This window comes from Centrocercus urophasianus, unplaced genomic scaffold, assembly GCF_019232065.1.
Source record: "Centrocercus urophasianus isolate 14NV4802_14NV808 unplaced genomic scaffold, USGS_Curo_1.0 seq_18, whole genome shotgun sequence".
NCBI classification, from domain to species: Eukaryota; Metazoa; Chordata; class Aves; order Galliformes; family Phasianidae; genus Centrocercus; species Centrocercus urophasianus.
The window spans coordinates 11,545,026-11,566,269 of NW_024884733.1; positions in this window are offsets into that span (position 1 = coordinate 11,545,026).

The following is a 21,244-nucleotide window of genomic DNA, read 5'->3' on the forward strand; positions in this document are numbered from 1 at the left end:
TTTAAGTTTTGTTCTCTCAAGCTGTTTTCTGTAGCGATAACCACGACTAACAAGCTCTATTTTGATTGCTTTGCCTACTCCCATTTCAAACAACAGCCAAGAAATCTACAGTTAAATGCCATGTAGAACTCTCAGTTTTCCAAAATAATTGTTTCCTGAAGGGTTTAACATAAGACCTTACAGTTCTTTGGAAGCATTTCAAACACAATGTATGAGATGTAGCCAATTCGTAACATCTTCCTGTGCATCTTAACTCGTGCATGAACACATAAGATCATTTGGTTTTGTATGAGCTAACTCAAACAAAGAACAGAATAACCAGGAAGAGCGTGGGTGGAAATCATCACAACAAATATTTATTTTTGCGCTTATCTCTGAAGTGAACTTAATTTTTAAAAAGCCTGTGAATCAACAGACTGAAGCTTTAAAAGATTTCCTACAAGAAGATGATAAAGGCTTGCATGGTGTCACAATCAATAAGTGCAGCAATCAGGAAAGTTATATATGCTGGTTATCATGTCTTTAAAGCAGATGGAGCATACCCCTCCCTAAGTTCTCCTGAAAATATCATTTAAATAGGACCCTTGTAAGCATTTTTTCCTGGTATCACAGTCTGCTGGGTGCGGCTGTCCAATTTCTTGCAACTATTTTAACATAGTCCACCTCTAATTAAATTTTAAGTACAGTACGTAGGTGCTATTATATTAATAGATGTGGTAAACAGTGATTTAATATGAGCTAGAGTACGTGTTGTTGAAATCTTTCTCTGACTCATGCTTGAGATGGAAAAAATCTGTTTTTAACTAGATGTTCTACTTCAAAGCAGAGAGTTCTTAGCTGGGATTGGAAAAATCCAGAGCTGCACTCTTCCTTGAAAGGAAACTTCTGAAACCTCTTCTTTCTCCTTTTTCTGGTAAGAATACATCCAGAAACAAAAGCAGATGAAAAATGGCTGACTTGTCTTCTCTTTGCATTAGCTGTCTGTGTAAAGAATTAGAGGGCTACCCTAAAAGTCTCATGATATCATCTTTTGGAACTGAGAATGAGATGAGGAAGAGATGTTAGCATTTTACAAAATTCCAAGTCCAGACTTGAATTCCAGTACCTATTCAATGAAGTTATGGTATCTTCCAACATAAATTCTACATATTTTAAAGAGAAAAATGCTAAAAAAAAAAATAATCATAAAGTGGGTGGCAATTATTTATTAAATAAAAGCATGGAATTCAAGGAAAAAAAATATTTTCAAGATTCTAACTAACTTAATGAGAAAAAATAACTGGTTCTTTCAGGTATACATGGTCGATTCCACCTGAATATTCTTATCTGAGTTGCCTTCATAACATGGAAAAATTCTAATTCTTTTTAAAATCACAGATACAGTTTCATCTTCCCATCAGCCTTTACGACTCTCATCTCTGCAGCATTTGAGAGATGCTACATTAAGAATCCTCGTCTTCATTTAGTCGAATATGACTTCAGGTCAACAATTAAATCTGAGTGGTATTTAGTTTGCTACTGCATTCAAAATCTAGTGGACCTGGGAAGAGACACTTTGGTGGTTTTGCCTTGGGCAAACTTCTGCACTGAAACAAAAGTTGTTTTAAAAGCCCTTAAACATAGAGGATTTCACTAATAAGATAAATTCTTTTTGTGTCATTTGAAAAAAAAACAACAGTTCCGACACATCTATACCGCCAGCACTTCAAGACTTGGTCCCATATGTCCTTTCCAACTGATTCTTTATGAGTATTTTTCTCCTTTCTTTTCTCCTCCTAAACATTCCTGGTAAGCCGTAGCCTTTAGCCGCTGAGAAGAACCCTGACCAGTTGGTGTGCACCCTGTCTACCACATCCCCAGCAACACACCTTATCAATCAAGCGCTGATGTGTGGGCATCCTCCGGTCCCTCAGAGGTCAGCGTGGATGAGATGCAGCTCAGGAGCACGGGTGCTCAGCAAGATGAGAGAGAGGAGGTGACTGGCTTGGCCAATCCCTGGCAAGGCAGGGAGCCGATGTAGCCAATCGTGCCTCTGTCTGGAAATTAGGACACCGCAGGTGGGACTCTCCTGCCCAGATGGGGCGATGACAACACACCTCGTGGATGAATCATGCCCCCTCTGACCTTTAACTAGGCATTAGGGACAGGTAAGGCTTCTGAAGGCTGGCAACCAACTAATATGTTGATTAAAATCTGCAAAATTGTGCTATACAAAAGCCTTACTAATATTTCATGAGCAGTTTGAGTAAAATATTCTATGCTAGTCTATTTTGTTTGACCTCAGAGCACCCTGTTGCTAGCTTTTCACATTCTTACTGCTTTCTTTTCATTGCAAAAGACATGGAAAAATTCAATTCATTGTAGTGATGCCAAGTGTTTTTTTCATAGCAAATAGTAAATCAGGCTGTTTTTATCATGTCTCTTGAAGAAAGGATCTGAAGCTATAGTGTCTGACATGTACTGAAAACTAAACAGACTTCATAAGTATTTTCACAGTCTCTCAGCTGAAGATTAGAAAAAGTCCAGAATCAAAACAATGCATAACAGACACTTTCATTCAACCAGGGAATACCATGAAATCCATGAGGCTAAAGCTGTTGGCATGAAAATTCTTCAATTTCTTCATGTTTGTGCATTTAAAATACATTTATAATTCAAAATGCTGATGGCATTTGAAGAACATTACCTATTTTTAAAAATCAGCATATTTAACTGTATTCTTCTCTTGTTAATCACATTTAATTACTTTATTTATATTATTTCATTACGAAAGACACTACTTCCTATCTACTACTGTCCACTGAGGAAGAGATCACAATCTTCCACTCCTTACTGTACCACAAAACTTACCGATGTTATAGTCATGAAAATGCATGCTAGACACCACAAATACAACAGCATACTGCCAACACAGTCAAACAAATGACACAACAAAGAAATGTCAGTTGGTAGAACTAGAGACAAATAAACAAAGAGCTGAGATCTTACAAATGTATATGTTCAAGACCTTTCAGGTATGAGACACTCGGGCCTCTCCAAAGACTAAACCTCAGCAGAAATACTGCAGTGCCTTCACCACCAGCCAGATACTGATGGCTGACCAGAGCCACCAGAACTATTTCTCCTTGTAGCTATGCACAAGACTGAGTACTCAATGAACACTGTGTTTGGCAGGCAGATTTACAAATGCCAGACAACGAATTGCTGCAATCTTGATAACATTATGAAAAGGCATAGATAAGACAAGTAGCATGCTTATGTTGGCTCTAGCACTAACAAAATACTGTATTGTGTAAGCTGGTAAAATCTCAGACCATTCGTTTACAATGTGACAGTTGTAAACTTGGTCTTCCAGCCCCTATACAACGTTATTGCTCGTGATTTATTTAAAAACAAACAAAAACAAACAGTATTTTCACTGCATCAAACAGGGGACTTCATTCAGTAATAATTTACCTGTACTCCAAAACTGACACTGAAAAGAAAGTCTTTCTCAAGTCTCCATACTTGAAAGGACAATTTTGAGTTCATAAATTATCTGCTGACTGAACTAGTGGTGGCTTCCTCACTCTGGTGAAACTGTGATTGCAAAGTGTGCTATGTACCGAAGCTACAGTGAAAGTGCAGATCAACTCTATGCTGTATGCATGTGGACTTCCCTGGTGTTTGGAATGCATATCCTTTCTTTAGAGTAATGATATCAGATCTGTGACACCAAGGGTGCGTCAATTCATTTTTCAAACTAGTTGATCAACAGGAGAGAGGGGTGAGAGTCCAGCAAACTGGGAGGAAGGATCCCTGCCAGACAGTGGGTGAAAATTTTAAACGATACATGATGGACAAAAGGGAAACCATCTACTCACTCAGCCAAGTGTTATCTCCTTGATATATGCAAACAGCAGCAATGTCTTGTTCCTCTCAAAAGCTGTTCACACACAATCAGACTAAAGCAGCCTGTTTCCACTTCTTCACTGACATCAGGACCTCCAACTGTCCCTTTATTGATGAAATGAAGATAACAATCTCCAGCATGCTCTGCAGAGTGTGCACCAAAGATCAATTCTGAGCTGGCAAAATATACTGCATTCAGAAATGCTAGAAAGAGTAACAAAGTTTTATCTATAGTCAACACAGGTATATAAATAACAAGGTAAAAAATTGTAAGGGTTATTTTCATCAGGGTCTGGTATCCTTACTGAATTGCTTTGGTATTTCCAGTATGCAGTATTGATAAATCACTGCATCTTAGACTTTGCAGCAGAACTGAGAATCTGTTTGCTTATATACCTCAGGTGTGCTAGCAGATGAAGCAAGGCAACAAGTAACTACTCCAAAATTTTTCAAGAGGAAATGCCTATAAAAAGTGCAAACTCTCAACTGTGATTTGTAAGACTACAAGTATGCACTGCGCCAAGAATAAGGCTCTATCAACTGTGGAAATCAAGCAACACATAAATCACTTACTATACATCATGTTACTAAAGGTCAGGTCTGTGGATATGAAGATGTGAGATTGTAACAAGTCATCTTTCATGGAGAACTCTGAACTGACTCTACAAAATAATAAAATAAGCAGGAAGGGAGAGAAACTCCCCACACACTGTTCTTCATAATTCTGACAAAGAAAAAAAATACCAGTGAACATACTTTTCTCCTCTGAGTTGCCAAATGCCCTTCAAAGATCTTCCAGAACTTTTCTTTATTCTCTTCTCGCTCAGAAAGGGAAGGTAAAAAAAAAAATTCCTATAAACGTTAAAAATTTGCTTTCCTAATGCTTACTTCAAAAATGAAAAGGAAATGTCTGCAATTTAAATGAAAATATCATACATGTCCGATCAAAATGAAAATGGTTTGTACAATATTTATGCCGTTAAGACAATGTTACCCGAGCTGCAATCCTACAACACACTTTCAGTAACTGGAAAGTACTCAACTGAAGTTTAAAAATGCACTTTCGTGATATAAATTTACTGTTGAGCCTTCTTAATCTATGTGAATTATGTCATAATGAATACGAAGACATATTTATTTACTTTTTATTTACAAACAGTATTTTTCTTCCTTGCCACTCTTCAAGGCCTGTTTCCAAGGCCTCTAAATATTCCCACATTTTTTTTGTTTATAGATAAACATACTTCCTATGTTGCAGTTATTCCCTTCTTAAACATCCACCGACACATAATACAGTAGAATTCCATACTGCTCCGAAGGAAATACATTAAATGTACTCTTGATAAATTTGTAACCGATAATTTAGCAAAACAGTAATTCATGCTTTTCAGAAATAAATATTAAAACTGCTATTTCTCACATATTAAAATTCCTTGTTCACTTTAATGTATTTATTGCCTTTGCTCATGTTAGCAACTTTTCTGGTGTGACTTAAACCCAACCAACATTAATGTAAGTCTGGTACTCTGTAGGTAACAATAATGGCCTACACCCTGAAATTCTTCATTAGATGATGTCAGAAATAGTGACTAAAAAAACAGTTTCACTTGACTACAAAAATACAGAAATGGAGTGATCAAACAAACCACTTCTACTGACTTATTTTTTTGACACAGCAGAATAAGGGTGAAAAAGACTGGGTTACTGATGGCAGGGGAAACACCTGATGTGGAGAGCATATACACAGCAATGACATATGAACATTGCATCATCTTATCTTGTGTTGTGCAAGCTACCAAATGGTATTGTCCCTATGTACTTTTAAGGTGAGTCTTTGGGTGTAGCTGCAAGCTTATGCAATACTTCATACAAATGACAGTAAGTAGAACCATTTGTGATTTACCAGACCCTATGTTCAGACTGAAGAAAAAAATTTAATGGGAGACATCTGCAGTTAATGCACTGCACATATATGTAGCGTATATCACGTATTGCCCTTTCATGAGTGAGCAGCTAGGATTTGGTGATGATCAGCTTTAGAGAGCTTTGCAATCCAACAGTACGGGGTCAAAAATAGCATAGCTACATGGTGCAAAGCACAGGTGGGTATAACATATTGATAACACACATTCATCAACAAGTTTTGACTGTTTGCACTAATTGAGTTTTGGGTTACTAGACAAAAAAGGAATTGTATATCCATAACTTACAACCCTGACATTTGCACAACTACATGACCAGACATAGCATTTGGTATTAATAATCATGTAACTCACTCTTAGCCCAAGAAGGAGATTGTCACAATAGCAGATGTCCTTTTGGTTTTCCAAATTGATGTAGATCCCTAGAATCTACTTCTACAACATTGTAACCACCAGGACATTTATTATTCATCTTTACGCCAAACCAATACAGGATGCCCTTTTGTAAGAGAATGTGATTTTAGCTTCAGAGGTCTAAGGTCCATCACTTACAAAAGCCAAAAAGCAGACATCAAAGAAACATGCATACTTTCCTGTAGGCAGAGAAGCTGTCTAATTTCACCTAATAACAAGTGCCAAATTACTTGAACGTGAATGTATAAAGGAAGCAGAGGCACGAGGGAAGATATGATGGACTTCCATGGTTTCTGAAAATATCAACTTGCCAAACAAAAGCCATTTAACAACATATTTTCAGGATTTGATTAATGCATTATTTGATTTTGTACAAGTTTCCAGTAACAAACATTAACACTTACATTGTATCCTTTCTATTCAACTTTGAACACACCTTTCAAACAATAATGAGGTAATTCTCAGAGCTCCTTCTGAGGCAAGGAAGTAATATTATCACTATCTAACTTTACAGATGAGGAAATCAAGACACAAAGGGATTAAGTGACTTGGTCAAGGTCATACAGAAAGTCTGCTGCCATACATGGTGTGCGTCAGTCTTTGTCAGCACTTAGTGACACTCCCTGAGCAGTTCACTCAACTCCTTTCCCTTCGTAGAGGGAGAACCTGTAAGATTTCATAAGTATCATCTTCTACCCCAATCTTGACTAAAAGAAACATAGCCAGTCTTGGTGAGAATCATGACAAGCAAGATTTCAGTTAATGACTTTTCTGTTATTTCATTCAGGAATCTTAATTATCTCCTGGATTGTACCTTGCTTTCATCTCTGCCAAGAATTCCTCCTAATGGACACCTCTAATTTAAAACTTCGTAGCTAGGCAGGATAATGTTGCACAAACAGACTATACAGTAAATACATAAAGTAATTATTTTATACATGAATATGTACAAATTTCTCTCAGAACATATTTGAAATTCAGAACTCCCAGTTTCTAAAAAAGAAAAAACAATTTTCCTTCTCTGTGTAATATACATCAGACAGGTAGACAGATAGCGCGCTCTCTTCACACTCTGTACACAAATAAACGTATTTATACACATACAGGGAGAAGTCACAAATAGCAGAATACCCGCTGTATAGGTGGTTACACTACAGAGCTAAATCTGTAAGCACATAATCCTCATAGTCAATAAGAGCAAGGGTAATATAAAAAATTAAAACCCATATGCTGAAGATCTTCACTTTTACAGCAATTTTCAAGCTAAATGCTGACTTTTTTCGTAAGAGCAACATGACAGACAATAAATAGAGTGACCAATTCTGTGAAATAAAAAGAAGAGGTCAGTAACAGATAGTCAGTGTGGATTTTGGAAGAACTTGATTAAACTATAAGCAGAAATTAGTTGTGCTGCACAGAGAAACATCACTCTTTTATCTGTGTTAAGGTGTAAAGTGAGAAACTGAACGTAGCCCCGTGAGTCAGCAATTAAACGCTGGCCTCATCATGTACAGCAAAGGAATTTCTGGATGGGCAAAGACGTGATCTCTGCTTTTTTCCCCACAAGGTAGTTGAGAAAACAACATCAAATCCTGTGCGCCCATACAATGAAGACTGCATTTTCCTCACCTGAAACAAAGATGCTGAAATACAGCCACAGCCAAATTGAGGAGCCCAAGAATGAACTGGCATGCTCAATACTCAAGACCAGATTAATAGCTGTTTCTCCACTGCTGGTCACACTCAATTGCTGGGGGCTGGTGTTACACCAAACTGCTGAAAACACTCTTTCCCTTCCTCACTTTCTTCAAATTCAGGTTCAGATTAGTGCAACCTTTACAATCTTTCATTACTTAACTTAATTCCTATGCCTCTATAGCTCCATTCCTCCATTATATTAGAAGTAGAGCTGCTGCTATTTTCTTATGTCACTGACTCAGTAGTCCAACTTCTCAGTTCAAGCATTAGCAGCACTGCTACAAAATCAGGAATGCCTTTTTCGGGGGGCCAGAAGAGCCATTTTGTGAATGAAACAGTGGGCATAAGAGCTGGGGGAGCTGCCATCTATTGCTCTGCCACCGATTTCCTGCGCGACTCTAGCAAGTCATTAATCTCTACATGCCTCACCTAGAAAATGGGATAATAATATTCACCTATTTCACTGGGAGGCTTAATGGTTGTGAAATGTGCTGAGCTCCTTGGATAGAAGGAAGCTGCTGTTGGAATAAACAGTAATAGCATGATTACGGTTGGTGAGAAGGTGGTAGGAGAGTCACTTCGTAACATCAATATCATAATTATGCATTACACATACAAGACTGGCTAATCAAGTGAATCAGTTACCAAGAAATTTGTGGTTTACTTCAGTTAAGGCATCTATGCACACTATGGAGTCCCAAGGTGAAAAGTTAACACCTAAGCCTGTGAAAAGAGGTACCTTCTTCAGAGGACGACGCATTCTTTTCTTTACTCCTGGAATCCAACTGAAAGCATCAGCCTACAAAAGGCTTAGAAACACGTCTAAGGGCTCTGAAACTTGCTCCAGACAAGTATGTGTCATTCTATGACAAAACAGTCATAGACAATAGAACAGGTATTAGTTCCTTGTTGGTATTTTTCTTTCATATTTTAGAAAACACTGTGCTTTGAACTCAATCTGCCTTTCCCATACTCTTAAGTGAGAACACAGCCATGGATTCTGCAAACCTATGTGGAAAACTGTCTAATCCATGAAGTCAGTGGGAAATGTAGATGCTCAGCATCTCAACAAAAGTAACACATCAGTTTTTAGAACTCTTCTGTGGATGTGGGTACCAAATGTAAGACATGCATACTGGGCAGCTCAACCATCTCCAAGGCTCTCCTTTTCAGTGACTCACCTTCACTCTCTTACTAATATTCAAGTCTTACTGTTGTTCTTTTGTTCATTTATTTTTAAAGGTTTTAGGTTTACTTTCCTTTAATTCAGAAAAGAACGTGACATCAATAACTTTCATGCACCCTCTGGCCAGCATCACACAAACATATCATAATTATCTCCTACTAATTCAAATAACGAATTCTGACAAAATAACTGACACATTGTTTAGGGACAACAACTTGAAATTTTTGCTTCTGTTTCCATAGCAATCCTCAGTTTGTTAGTGATAAGGAGCTAGTTCTCGTCAGCTAAATCATCTCTTTTGCTATAATGCTGATAGAACATCAGTGAAAGTGTAGCTATCCTCTTCAAATTAGAAGGTAAGTATGTTTATACACATAGTTTGTAAATAAGTATTTCCTGATACCAGCTGATACCTTTTTAAAAAAAAGATATCCACAAGCAATACCCACCATACCTTGTCTACAAGAAATAGGCAAATCTTTTCTTCAACTTGAAAAAGGATCTCCATGCACTTCCACCTAACACATGTTTCTGAGTAATAAGCAATTAGAACTGTATTATGCAGCAGAGAAAACAGTATGCAAGGGAAATTGTTTTCTAGAGAATACATTCTTGAAGGTTCTTATGGCTCTCACAGGATTACACTGCAGATAAAGAATCTTGTAATATTAAGCGGCACTAGAAACTCCCTGTCAAAGCAATAAAGCTCACACTGCCTTAGCACTTCAACTGAATTTCTTCTAGGAAGCATCTGTATACAGGATGTTAATATTTAGCTAAAAAAATCCTGGAAGTTCAAATATTCTGTCAAACACATGACAATTATGTATCTAATTGATTTTTAAAATTACACCATTCTGCAACCTCCTCAGCAGCACAGCTGAAAAAGTCACATTTTGGTTACATTTTTTAATGATCAGGAGATCCCACATCATGCTAGTGTGTATTAAACTGCTGTCTGACTGCAAAGTGATCGATTCTGAGTGGAGCCAAAAGATGTCATTTACATGGATTTGTAAGGAGCCGCTCTTTTGAATTCTATCAACAAATGACTTGATTCATGTCAACCCAACTAGAACAGGAGACCTGTTATAAATTGGAAGTGGTCATCAGCCCAACAGGTTAGAATATTCATTCTACCACCAGCACCTTGGGAAACACACGTGAAATAGTCAAGCCCCAAAAGAAGAGTTACCATTTACAATACAGTTTTCAGTTTTCAATAACTCAGCCATAAATGAGCACTGAAATAGGAATTTGTAACACAGGACTGCTATGGTTGTTACTGCTTGTAGTATCTGAATAAAGCAAATTCTATTAGTAGCAACATTTAGCATTGTAAGCAAAAGGCAATTATGAATGATTAAGTTAAATTAGATGTAGAAATATCTGAAGGGACTGTCCTGGGGCTGTGGCTGTTTTCTGCTTTTTTTTTTTCTGTGCTCTGAAAAGACTGCAACAAGAATCTGTTTAATATACATGCTTTTTGAAATGCTCAGTTACCTTGCCTGACAAACCTTAGCAGATATGCCACAGGAGAGAGCATTAAACCCACGAAAAGCCCTCACATTAACTGTTTTTCAGGAGCAACCTGCTTTGCAAACTGTCATAAAACAGGTGCACTGAGACAAGTCTTATCCAGTATCTGAAATCAAACATCCACCAAAGCTAGGGATTGTCTTCCATGAATTTAGAATCTGCAGCTCTGAAGTGAAATCATATCAAACAAGCTCCAAATGTTTGCTTCCAGCACAAGGAATGCACCAACAATGATGTATAAACAGACATCACTAACAGATTTGTACAAGCCTAGAGCTGCTTACTACGATAACAGACATTTTGAACTGAGAATGAGCCCTGCTTTTGACTCAGTAGGCAGTGCCTGTCATCAGGGCCTACCAATCAGCACAGAAAAATGTGAGCTTGGCATGACTGAGGTTGCATTTCCACAGCTGGAGTGGAAAAACCAGAATGGGCAAGGTGGAGACTATTAAATTCTGGCCTATTTCTTCTACTGAAATTCTCAAAGAAGGATTTTACAGGGATGAGGTAGCATACAATTAGCGTGTAAAAATAGTAAAAATACATAACTCTTCTCAAAAAATGTTAGGAAGGAGAATGCGGACGACAAGTTTCGCGAATTTGGATTTCATAAAACTTGGAAAAATGTGAAGAGGCATCTAAGAAACTAAAGAAAAAGTTGATTTTGCCCTAAATCTTGCTCTTGACATTCATATCCAGCTATACGAGTGGAGGAGAGGATACAATATTGTATACGCTGCCCAGCTCATTCTCACACTCTCCAGTTGGTTCTCTTTCCTAATTGCAATTATAAGAACTTAGTAAGAGTATACCATATCTTGTCACTGCAGAAACTATTATGCCAGCACTGTAGAACTCTTATAATGCATAAACTCTATGACTTGCTCAAATGTATAAAGCGACTTAAATATGAAAAGTAAAAGATGAAAATTGGAGCTGGTGAAGCAAGTAATCTGCAAGTGCTCCAGTGGACTGAGTCCCAGGAATGAGAACTGTAAGCAGCAAGGAATTTCCAGTTTAGTATTCTTAAAGCTTCAGGACTGTGTGACCAAAACAGCACTACAAGACTGAGAATCCTACTGTCTTCAAATACAACTCTTTCGCATTCACCTTTCAGTACAACAAGCAGGTCTTTGAAAATCATCAACTTTCCATCTTTCTCCCAATGCAAAGCCTCAACAGAGACAGTTGCAAAGGCAAATCATATGTAACAATATGATCGTTGACCTAACTGCTGTTTGAATGAAGCCTACTCCTTTTGTCCTGCAATCACACTGACTGTTCAGTAGGTAACCATAGGAAAGTAATAATATCACATTACAAAAATGAAATTTAATTGTTAATCATATTTGTGATGTAAGATAATAAAAATTTTAAAGTAGGAAAATTAATATTCTTTACAATTCACATATATAACAAATCTGAAAAGGTGATGTTTGTGTGGTTAGCCGCAAGCTATTTAAAGTTTTGTATGTTTATAACTTATACTTTAGAAGTGTTCAAATGACTTTTATTTGCAAAGCGCTGCTTTGTTGGAAGGGTGCAACCCGAAATCCAATGGCTGACCCTGACCTGTGTGGTGATGAGTTGGAGCCCTAGGGAACTGGGATGTCCCTTAAATTATTATGATGCTGGCTGAGACATCACAAGATTTTATGACCTCTTAGTTAAGGTAAACTTTGTCCTCATTCCCTCAGTACAGAAACATAGTATTAATATATATACTTTCCCCAGTATACTGTAGCAGACTTATGCAAATAAACTGGAATGGAAAAAAAAAAACAAACCAATAAACCAGAAAATTCAAATTAATTTGGTGGCTTTTGCAAAATAAATAAATTTTAAAAGAAGTATTTTAAGAAACACTGTATTGTCAGTTCTCATAATTCAACAGTGAATCTCTTTAGGCTGAGAAGTGATTGTATAAGAATATCAACTTTTGTCTTTTAATTCTAGTTATATAAAAAGAAATAGAAAATTTTATCTGTTTTTTAAAGACAGAGGACAGAAATTACTGTTTTTAAGCCCCGTATATTTTCAAGGCTAAATTTGCAATCCTCGACATCACCTCATTGCTTTTGCTTTGCCAGCAAAAGAGTCGACTCTCCTGCTGCAAAACCCGCTCACAATAGATAGGAGACTGGGCAAAAATGTAATTGTGGAAATGACAATCTGAACAACTTCTAAGTGGCTGAGAGAAGTCTTTCAAACAACTATGTAGTAATTTCCTATAATTGTTACTATATTTAAGAAATGTAAAAAAAGGTAAATTAGAGAAATGTTTTCTGTGTGCCGCTAGCACAGAAAGTACATGTTCAAACATTTCCAAGCACAAACATCTAGGTAGATTCTTATTTTAATCAGTCTTTTTAATTCTTTCTGAAATGTGAGCAATATCAGACCCAGATTCTGTACACAGGATGCAGTATAGCTGAGCTAGACATTTTTTACCATGGTACAAAGTCTGGAATACAGAGCTACTGTGAGTTGTTACTGCAACATGGGAGCAGGTTTAACCCTTCCGCTCCTGAAGAAATAATGGTCCAGTACAATCCTTTTCTACTAAAGCAAACAGGAATGGTGGATTTTCTACTAAAGCAAACAGGAATGGTGGAAAACATTTTAGTGTCTAAAATCAGAAAAAGGACAAAAAGATGGGAGGCACATAAAAAATAACATCTATGTAAGACTCAGTCTTCAGTATTTAACAACTACAGCAACCTAGAAACTAAAACCCTAGTGGCATTCTGATTCCAAAACGTCACAGCACATTTATTCTGACTCTACATGTAGGTGGAAGGGGGAGGGATTCAGTAGGGAGGGATTTGTGAGAGGGAGTGCTTTGTGTTGAAAACAGGATATGGCGAAACAGCTTCATTAGGCTTACCCTATAATTAATTTTAGGAGCACATTGGGCAGCACCCTAAGGACATTGATATCTACTCTTTCCTGGCTTTGTGCTCCAGAAGCTCCCACTGAACTATTATAATTCTAGACCACAAACTTTTCCAAGCCCTTCAAGGTCAATAAAGCAAGTTATTCACTGCATTGCAGAGTTCTAGACCAAAGTATTCATCTTGAATTGGACTACTGTGGACTTTATAACACACCTTGGTAACCTGAATTACTTCCCAACTAATGACCTATCACCTATTAATATTATTTTGGAGTTTAGGATAGGAAAAAATGAACAATTGGTTTGCTTGATATGTGGAAAACCAGTGAAACCTACCAATTTATAGTGTTAATGAAGAATAAAAATTAAAAGCATGACATACACTCTAAGATGGTCTAATGTAATTTCAGTTAGGAAGACTGGAAATCACTAATAACCTGTAGAGAAGTTCAGTAAAAAGCAACACTGGTATTAGAACAAAGATTAGAAGCAAATTTAAAGGTACAGAATCTTCAGATACCTCTTATTTTTCCCCAGTAAAAGAGTTAGTAAAAAATAATTAAAGGTTAAACAATGTGAGAGAAAGTGTATTAATAAATGATGGTGTCCTTTTTCTGGTACTCAAAACCAGGTTCCAAAAATGAAGCTTGGGAACAAGTAGCAGCAATGCCACTGCTAGTACTGAAACAGTGATGACACTTCCAACTTGTAAGCACATCAAAGTGGGACACAGTATTGTGATAATGAGAGGGCATCCGCCTCAATCTGTCTGTCACTCTACATGAAGGACCCTTCTATGCTCACAATTAATGGAACAGGAGAGGTGTGGATAAACTTTCACATGCAAAGACTATTTACTGATATGGTCTGGGAAACAAGAAGTTAGGTGTGACAGGCTTGAGCAATGCCTGTTACCATTTCTGCAGATAGCTTGCTGCACTGAAATCAGTCCTGTGATGCATATTCCCAAGGGCTTGATTGGGTGGAGTTGTACTGTAACTCATTTTCAACTTTGTACCCAAACTATTTTTGCAGTTCCAAAAGCAGTTTTATCCAAAGCAGCTGACAGTTATATGACAGGAAATGTATTTTTAAAAAAATGATGAGGAAGAACACAAACGACACAGGAAGAGTCAAGTTACAGTGCAAATGCTGTGCTTATTCTCTATTGATCATCTACGGTAAGTGTGCTGCATACCAATGCCTGCACATGATGAGATTGGTAGCTGTCAATAACAGTCTGCACTTGTTTCTTCTGAAGCAGCAGAAGAAAAAACTGGCTGGCTCAACCAACTCAGTTATACAGTTGAAGATTTCTGAAAGACCTGGAACTAGAACTTATTTCTTGAGCGTAAGCTATTTCAAACTTTCACATTTAGACGTGAGTGCATCTCAGATAGCTAAGATTTGCTATTGCTGACAGTCAGTACTTTCCTCACACCCTTAACCTGTGATAGTTGTAGTCTGTGCAAGGGAGCATCACTGCATAAGCAATCATACAACCCTGACACTAACACCAATTTTACGTACTTTTAAAACAAATGTACAAAATCAACAGTCAGGAAATGCAATTTCTACCTGAATCTTCACTAAGCTTTTCAAAGTCATATAGAATTCAAATTTGCAGAACTTTTTACAGTGACTATTGTTGGATTACTCCTAGATTTTCTGACATTTCTGAGATTACATAATTTGACTTTATTTCACCATTTTAATACATGATAATCAGTATGACGGATCTTACCACAGAAATGCAGCAATTAGAACCACAGAAGAAAAGAATAACAAAAGAAAACATGTTTCTTATGGCCTTTTTTCTCAGAGGTGTTCGATTCTCACTGTACTGAATGTATTTTCAGAAAAAAAATAAAAATAAAACCCAAACCATTGACAACAAAGTAGTGAAAGAAAGATAGCAACCAGATAAGACATGGTTGTGTTTTTAAGATTTTGGAAACACTACCATCAAGAGTCTGGTTATTTTTGAGAAATAAATTACATATCCCAGCTTCACTGTCTTCAAAAAAGAGATCTGTATTCACATTTTGCATAAATGTGCATGAGTTCAGATTTTTTCAAAGTCTGGAAGTTGTTTCATTAATTGGTCTGAAGCTCACTTGGGTGACTTCTTGAAGTGAAAAATTTCTGTTTCATATTTCTTTGAAGAAGGCTATTGATAAATTACAGTGAGGGGGGACCATGGAGATGTTACACGTATCTATTGGGCTGTGCTTCCACTAGAATGATTATTTTAAAGAATTTTAAATTTCATGGGATAATGAATTAACATTTTCAACATTAACGTTTTGTTTAGATTCTTTAAGTCAGTAACAATAAGAAGAAATCTTTTAAATAAATAAAAAATGACATGTGCTATTATGACTAGCTTACGCTAAGGACAAGAACACCTGGGGGCTTTCACATACTACCTTAATACAAATACATCAGTGTTCAGATTTGGACTTGCAAGGCACAAGACAACCCAAAAAATAACCTGTTTAGTTACAGACTTTCTCAGTAGAATCAGCTGCTCTTTGTTGTTCAGTGTTTAAGGGTCTCCTACTGATATGCCAGAACTGGGATGAGAGTCAACCAGTTAATCAGTCTAGAGAGTTCCACATGTATTTTTTGACTGCTTACCAAGATCTTCCATTCAGTCCACATAGCAGTGAGAAGTCACCACAAGATGTGCTCTAATGATGCTGTATAATTAGGATTGCATGGAGTTTTCACTTTCAAGGGCAGAAGCAGGTGAAGTTCCACCCCTTCATTAAGGGAATACCAACACAACAATTTCTATTCAGAATTCTTAACATATTTTTTCACAATGAATTTGAAATCTCTCTACCAAAAGGAAAAAAGTAACCTACTTACTACAGTCAGTTCCCCAAGATTGGAACAGTCTTCCATTTTGTTTTAAAATACTAAGCAAAGTTGGAATCATATCTGAAATAAATAAAAAAGTGAAACATGCATGACGAGTCAAGCACAGATTCGTTTTGCTTAGAAATCCCTGTAGGACATTCTATCCTGGAATATGATGAAACCTCTTATTTACTTCACTTATTTACCTAATGTAAAAAAATATATAGTATTTATTATTATTACTAATTAATAATACTATTATTATTACAGTAAATATAAAAATATTTAGAGCACCTATTTTTATTTTTTTTAAATTCCTATAGCAATAGGTAGTAGTGGAGCAACAGATGGAAATATATATTATAGAATCACAGAATAATTCAGATGGCAAAGGATTGCAGGCAATTAGTAACCCAACGCCATGTGCATCTGTTGGATTACAGGTGTGAAGTCAAATCTCACCTAACCTTGCTAAGGGTTATATCTAGTTGGTGTCAAAAACCTTCAAGGATAGAGATTGTGCAACCTCTTTGAAAAAACTCTTCCAGTACCTGCATATGTCTCTATCTTTATTTTAGGAGAACTCGGCTTTATAACTCTGAAAGTTATATACATACATACAGAACTTTTTTTTTCTTGAAATTGGCCTCAGAATTATGACTCAGAAAATGATTGCTTCTTCTGAGATTGGAAAACAGGAAAGAATACAAGAAACATATAACATAATACAAGAAAAGTATAACATGAAACATGAGCTTGATTGTGATGTTTTGAAGACATCTTTGAAGTCTGAAAATGAATAATTACATTGCACTGGAGTACTAACTAAAGGCTGAAACATCTAAATTTAATCAAATTGGAATTAAATGCTAGCAAAATATAGGCTTCATCTATTAGGCACGCAGAGTTGATTTACACTTTTCTCTATATTTCAGTGGTACATGACATTTTGTTTTGATAGAAATGTTTTATCACTCTTGCAGTACTACTTAGAAAAAGAGACAGCTGGGTTCATGTATTTCATATAAAGATGTTAATAATAAGGTAGTTCCTAAACCTTACTTTCAAGTGCTATATTTTTGCTTTGAGTTTGGATCCAATGTTATCCTGGGTTTTAAAATAACATTCAAGCCTAATTGTATGCCTAATGCCTACAGCATTCAACTTTTATCATACAAGTTAGCCTTGTCTTTTTCTCAAACAACATGCTTCACTTGACGGCACTAATGTATCTCTGTATGCTTGAGGCACTAATGGTTACGATTTTATAGGTCTAGGGAAAAACTGCTGATAGAGAGAGGAGGCAAGAGCATTCCTTGCTTTATTTAGCACAGTTACACTTTCAGACACACGCGTACTTACCAATCTGCAATTGTTTGATTGGGATATAGTCTGTTAATGCCTACCAATATTATCCCAAGCCTGCCCATCACTTCATCGTCATAACAAAAGCATCCAACTTCTGTTAGTCATTCTCACTGAACGGCAATCAATACATATCATACAACCTGTTTTGGAGGACAGAGCCTGTTTACAGGAAAGCACGACTCATAGGGAAACTTCCTGTGAAACTGAGGAAGCTTGTGAGGAAGGTATGTATAAAACAGCCCTTTTGCAAGAGTGGTGAAATGTACATGCTCTGTACATCGGATAAATACAGCCATCCTTAAAAGTTTTCAGAAATAGACAAGTAAAGCATTTCACACTAGCAGCACTTGCTCTCATATATCCTTCATAAAAATTGTTTGAATTCAGAGTTTACTTTATTACAAACATCTAACAAGTTAACCAAGGTAAAGACTGTGGTTTAGTGTTGTTGGCTTATTTTCTGTTTGTTTGTTTGTAAGTGGCCACTCTTCTTCCATCCAATTGTCCCCTTGTCTCTTGCTATCACTTGCTATGCCTAAACATATGATTATCACCTTCTGGAGGCAGACACAAGGTATTTTGTCTTTGAAGCACAATGAATCCTAATTAGGTATAATCAATAGTAATTACAGTTATGTAATGGAAAACAAGATGAGGAAAAGGAAACAGCTGACATCATAACAATTACTTTGTTTTATGACTGGTAGGGAAAAGTGTGAGAAGCCAGCCACTCATGGAAGCAAGTGCCTATTTATTTGGCTTTCCAGTGGAGTAGAAAAAGCAAAGTTCAAGTGTATTAAGTGTCACTAAACATGATTTATAACTTTAGTGTTTACAAGCTCTGAAGTGAAGCTACGCTTTCTTTTCACCTGAGGTACAAGCAAGTACCTCCCTGAGTTTGCTGCTGTAATCTCTTTGGTATGCAGCAATTACCACTTACGTGTCAGATTGGAAGTGTTGCATTCCTCTGCTAATAATCCTCTCCTCTATTTAGCCAGAGGACAGGGAGGAGAAGGAGGTGACTCCAATGGAAAGAAGAGTCAGAGCCACCCAGCGTTCCAGTGGAAGAGAGAAGAAGCACCAGGTGTTAACCTCTCTGAGTATGACTTAAAAGCTCTCCACATAGAGTGTAAAAGCCTTCTACACCCATGAGATGCAAGACAAATTGCTGAAAAATTGAATGGAGCTCCATGACACGCTTTATGTTTATACAAAGCACAAAATTTGGCATTCCCAGAAACATTGCACAATGCTGTCTTGCTAACACAAATCAGTTTTTTTTATTTTGTTTTCTGACAGGCTCACATTTAAATGCCACACACCCGAAAGATAATTACATGCTACATCTATTTTTTGCTTTACAGACCATGGAGAAGTCATGCTAAGTCTGTATAATGGTATCAGCAAACACACACGGGTATGCATTTATGCATACATATAAATACATACATACATTTGCTAGTATGTATCACCACAATACTAGCATTTCAGAAAGTCAATAAATAAAAACATGTTTTATCTACGTAGCTAAGGATAAAAGAATTTCAAAATAGATCAGTAGTTTAAAGGAAAATAAAGTAATGTACAGGTAGAAGTTTAAGTTATGTTAAGATTCTTAAGTTAATAGACAACTGCGTTGTTCTGAACGAGATGGCAGAGCTGGGCAACCTTCGTATTTGATCTTCCTAGTCCAGTTAAAACGAGACAATACATGGAAATCTCATCTTAGTTGCTGTTCAGCAGCCTTATGCAATCTTCAAGACCAAGCAAACTGCTTTTAGTTCTCTAATTTGATGACTATATTTAAATCACTATTAAAAAAAAACAACCCTGTCAAAGCTATGTTTTCTCCATTGTCTTTACTACTGTTGGCTCATATTCTGCTCCTATGCTAACAAAGAAGTACTCACGTTAATTTAAAAAAGCTTGCTTAGAATAAGCTTTCTCTATTGCACAAATTCCTGCACTTGCTGCAACTTGTAGAGTTATATAAATGCTGAACACAGCATTGTGAAGACCCAGAAATACCAGACTCAGTTCTGAATGGGTATAGGAGATGCTGCAGAACATGGTGTCAAGAAAGACTGGATGATCTTAAAGGTCCCTTCCAATCCAAACCATTCAATGATTCTATGAAAAATCTGCTGACCATGGAGGCTGATGGTACAGGGTTTCAGACAGCTATGCTAGATCTGTGGTGTGTCAGCTTATAAAAAAAAAAATCAGGGTAATAAGTTACTGTGGGGAAAGTTGGCCACTCCAGGTTTTAGATCCTTTTCCAGAACTGTCTTGTGTTTTTGCTCTGCAGTAATAATCTACTGTCCAGCCTTCTCCAGGCCATCGGATCACTGCAATCAGGTAAAGGTTTAGCTGGAAAGGACTTGGAAATCAACTTTGAGTTCTCCCAGTCTGATGTTCCATCTATTAAACAGAACCTGTAGAGAATGATTTTTTTTTTTTTTTTTTTGCAGTAAGTTTGAATGCAAGTGTTATGATGTGGCATACGCAGCCTAACTGATATCCTAAATGATGGTTACAGTGCCACATTATGTTGAGTACAAGGTGTAATTGCACAATCATCCTTATGAAGAAGTATTCATCTAAGCTAGTATTTCAAAGACTTTCACGCTTAGTATGAGTTTGTTGAACAAAAGGATAGCATCCTTTTAGGAACTGTAACAAGAAAGAGTAAAATAAACATTCTTCATATGTCTTTTAAATAGGTTTAAGAAGTGAAAATATTTGAGAGAGTCAATTAATGGTCAGATATCTAAGGAGCTCCTATCAGTGATTTACCATCCTACAGCAATTCGCAGATTGAGAATTTCTGCAAAAACTCAACTATTAGCTATAGCTCCATACTCCTGCCTCTGTTTGTATAACCTATGCATAAATATGCCTGCTTGAAAGGCTTAAACCATGTCCAGATCCGCAGTGCGTGATATTAATTACATACTTAAAACTAGGTCACTGCCTATAGCTTTCAACAACAATTCAAACTAAGTACGAATAAAAGGATAAAAGAAATGAATAATGGGATCTGAAAAGGTAAAGAGGAAAACATTTAATAAACGTGTCTCAAGTCAGAAAGAAACAATGGAGTAGCCTTGTAGTTAGGTAAGCCACAGGATTCAGCTGTGGAGCCAGACACTCAACTTCATATCTGTGGTCACAAATTTCAGGCTTCAGCTTTAATTTATGAGGTTTTTTTTTTGTTTGTTTGTTCATTTTAAAGATTTCCAACCATTCCTCCATCAATGTGAAATCAAAAGCGCCAAGATGAGCTTGTTGCTTCCAGTAATATCAATATAATTATTATTATTATTATTTGCTTCAGAAAACATAAACCTGTTGTCTACCTACATAAATTATGGAATTATCTTAAAAAAAAAAAAAAATTATTCCAGCCACACTGAAGTGAAATATAAATTTCATACACCAGCCCCTTACATGCCAGAAATT